Source organism: Varanus komodoensis, unplaced genomic scaffold (assembly GCF_004798865.1).
Source record: "Varanus komodoensis strain SLA01 unplaced genomic scaffold, ASM479886v1 scaffold8, whole genome shotgun sequence".
Classification (NCBI taxonomy): Eukaryota; Metazoa; Chordata; class Lepidosauria; order Squamata; family Varanidae; genus Varanus; species Varanus komodoensis.
The window spans coordinates 11729494-11733386 of NW_025336481.1; the positions used below are offsets into that span (position 1 = coordinate 11729494).

Consider the following 3893-nt stretch of genomic DNA (forward strand, 5'->3'; position numbering starts at 1 on the left):
ATTTTCAAAATTCTCTGCGTCTGGGGCAAAAAGAATGTGAGACTTTAAAAGGGGAGAAAACCAAAATGGACAGATCCATGCATCCAGGCCCAGGGCTTTGGGTGCTTGGCTCTTAAAACTCTGGGTATAAACTTCTGTGGATTCAGCCATCTTTCTTGGTACCAAAATAGAGTTGCCACCTCTGCTCTCAACAGGGCCCTCATCTTTAGTAATGATAAAGAAGGCAGGAACCTGAGACCATTACTCTGTGTCCTGCATTTTGGGATGATTGAGAAGAGATCCTGTTCTTCCTCTTTCTGACAGCTTTTCAAATTGTTATAGAGTGGTGTTATATCTCCCATCAGTTTTTTTCTTCTCAAGGCCAGTTCTTTCTGTCTCTCTCCCTTCCCCCTCTCATCCTTGTTGCCCTTCTCTGAACTTTTTCAATGTTTCTGCATCTTTCTTGCTTCAGAAGCAAGCATCCCTCTGGATAACCATTTGCTAGGAAGCAGGGCTTAGGTGTATGTCCTTGCTCCTACCTGCCATTTAGCACTTCCATGAACAGGCAGAATATTTGCATTGGGCGACTAAACCCCCTTGGAATCAAATCCTTTTGTACTAGGAGCCTGTGGTACTTGGGAGCTCATCACTATCATTCTGCCATGAGATGGGATCAGTTGTGCTGCAGGCTCAGACGTTTTCTGCATTACTACTCCTATTTTCTTGGGCTGAGCCTTCACACTGAAAATTAATTCTGGAATTATGTCTTATTGATCCACAGCTCAGATGTAACTCCTGAATGAAAAACATTCTTATGCTCTGTTTGGACTGAAGCACAAACATTTCAATGCATCTGTACTGAGCAATGCATAACCTTCATTTTCCACTTCAGCAGAATAAAAGCGTATGCCAAATAGATGCTTACTCAAATGGGAATAATTTCACCACATTTTTGAGGTGCCAGGATCTTTTGGAATTAACATTAAGAAGCAGATGCAGCTCCATGTGACTTAAATGGCCTATCGCATCATAGACAAAATCTATTCTGTTCTGAAAACCGCCATGTAAATCAAGCATCATAAACATTACCTCATGAAAATGTTTAGAGTGGTGGATATGTTGATTAATATTGCCAAATACTGTCTGTTTGTCCTGTCCAAAGAAAGAGAAGAGAAAACCACGGAGTAAATGGTTCATCACAAATATTTACTCAGCTGTAATAGCCAATAGGGGAGTTGACTAATGTTCTAATAGAAAAAGAAAGCGCACAAGTGAAATCTGCGATGAATCAGGCATTGTGGTTTTGGAAAAGGACGAGACTGGGAATGATAGACTTCACTGGCAACTCCAAATCTGTGGACACTGTATTTGGTCATTCTGAGAGCTTTTGAAGAATACACAAGGAGAGCCCTTTATGAATTCAGACTTAATCTTTCAGGTGGGAATGAGGTGGAAGGCTCCAGGAATGACAGAGTGGAAGTACCACATCAGAAAGCAGATGGAGGATGCCCACTTTTAATGATCTCTCAAGAAAAAAAATCAGGGCAAATGAAAAGCTAGCAGGTCAACCGTATTTCCTACATGCTAGTTTTCTGCTTGCAGAGAAATGTCTCTTTCTTTTCTTTTTTATTGTGTTGGAACATTGAAAATTTGAAGTTTCATTACTCTCTAAAATGGGAAGAGAGGTCCTGTGGGCTCAGACAGTACTTGGACAGCAGCATAAAGGGTATCACAGCTCAAGAGACCCACAGGGTATTGGATGGGGTAAAAATACCCAAATAAATAATTAAAAATTAAAAATAAATAAGAAATAGGGGGCATTAAAAGAATTAAAAGAGGTACTCCCATGTTTTCAATATGGAAAAATTAGACCTGTTTTGGAATGATGGTTGAAAAGTCAGATACTGGCATGCTCAGTGCGGAAAGCTGGCCAAGCAGAATGACATGATTGCAGCTTCTGCCTTGCTCTGTCCTGAAGCTTAATGCAGTAAAGGTGCAATTCTATACCTGTTTAAACAGAAAAGGTTAACAACTCCTGGATTAACTGAGGAATGCTGGGAGCTGGAGAACTGCACCTTAGGCTTGCACCCTGAAGTATATTTGGTCATTTGTTACAGAAGAAAATCATCATTCTGTGACTTTGGCCAGCTACCGATCAACCAAAAGGCTTCTTGGCCTTTTGGCTAAGATCAAGTGTAGTATCTGTTCTTATCAGTTTAATATCTGATATGTCCTCTATGTGGTTTTAATTAATTGTTGTAAGCCGCCCCGAGGCTTCGGCGAATGGGGCGGCATAAAAATGTTTTAACAAATAAATAAATGAATGAAAACCTATGAAGATGTTTACACAACAACTTTAGAATGAAAATCCACTGTAAGAACTGGGGGTTTTCAGCAGCAGCATGCCTGCCCTGGTATAGGTATTCCTTCTTTAATGATCTCACCTCAAAGATTATTTTAGCATTAATCAATGCAACATGAAAGGGGGAAAAGTTATGAGGAAAGAACTGGAAAGCAGCAGCAGCATTTAGGCATGGGTTCTTCATGAATATGTATGACTGTTTAATCAACAGGTGGAATGCTGACTGGGTGAGGCCAGACTGGAAGAGGAGGAGCCTAAGAGTCCTGGATCCCACCCAACCAAGCTGATGGGGCAGCCCATGGTGTCTCACACAGCCCTGGGAGGAGCTTGTGGCACCCTCAGACACTTGCAGGAGCTCCAGCATCCTAGCAGGGCCCACCACCTAGATGGCCATCAGTCCTCTTTATAGAGGGCTGATCCCTGTTTGAACATTTGGTGTATGTTCTGTTTGAAAGATTCTTGTCTGTGGTTGAAGGAACTATCCCTATCTGACACCTGGAAAGGTGGGCATGCAGATCATCTAGTTCTGGCTTCCCTCAGTAGGGCAAAATGCACTGTGCTTCTCTGTAGATTATAATAATAATTCTGCTTCTCTGATCGAATTAGATGCAGCTTGGTGTCTTCCACCCTGCTTTGGCCCATTGATAGAAGAGCTGTGACTGATACAGGAAGGAGACAGAGGGATCCCAGCATAAATAATTTTGCCGGGGTCCCTCTCAAGCCCTGGGGCTGTCTCTAGTTCCTCCTTTCCTTTTAAAGATAGGATGCCCAAGAATCTTCTGTGTTTGAAAGTGCTGTCCATTTGAAGGGCTATCCAGTCCAAATCCAGTTCAAAGATAAAGCATTGTATGAAGGGTCTAGGCAGATGGCCTGAGATTGCCTGACAACACTTAGCAGCACCCGAAAAGCAGTCTGAACAAGCATAGCAGTGATCTTGTTGTAGTCTTCCCCTTAATGAGTGATGATTTATATATCTACTTCAATAATGGTCATTATTTCTCAGTTTGCATCAGTGCATGTAAATCAGCACATAACATTTTATGCAAATCAGCATTGCCCTTTGCATTTCCACTTTTTTTGGCAAAGTGTACCAACCCTATGCCCTCCAGTCGTTTTGGACTACAATTCCCAGCATTCCTGACCATGCTATCTGGGACTGAAGGGAGTAGAAGTCCAAAATCCTAGAGGGCTACATGATACACATGGGCACAATGACGAATGCACACGGAACAACTGTTTCAGCAGAACTGAACCATGCCTGAAATGAGAAATATCCCCAAATTTTTGGAATGGCAAGGAAGGCAAAGAACAGCCAGCTGAGATTTCTGTGGTTAACCTGGAAACCATCTACCCAACGAATTCTCTCTCTGTGTGTGCATGTGTGTATGGTATTCAGAGCCATTTGTTCTTATGTTTGAACAGAAGAACGAAGGCCAAGTATCCAGAGCAGTGAGATGAAAAATGACATGCGGCTTACTCACAGCCTTCTCCATTTCACAGAACTTTCAGAGAGGGCTCATTTATTTAATGAAGTCAGGGTTTTTTGTTTTTT

At 42.0% G+C, this 3893-nt stretch overlaps 1 pseudogene; it reads left to right on the plus strand.

Moving 5' to 3' along the window:
- The first annotated feature begins 2142 nt into the window (after positions 1 to 2142).
- On the plus strand, positions 2143 to 2292 carry LOC123036526 (annotated as a pseudogene).
- Positions 2293 to 3893: the final 1601 nt, after the last annotated feature.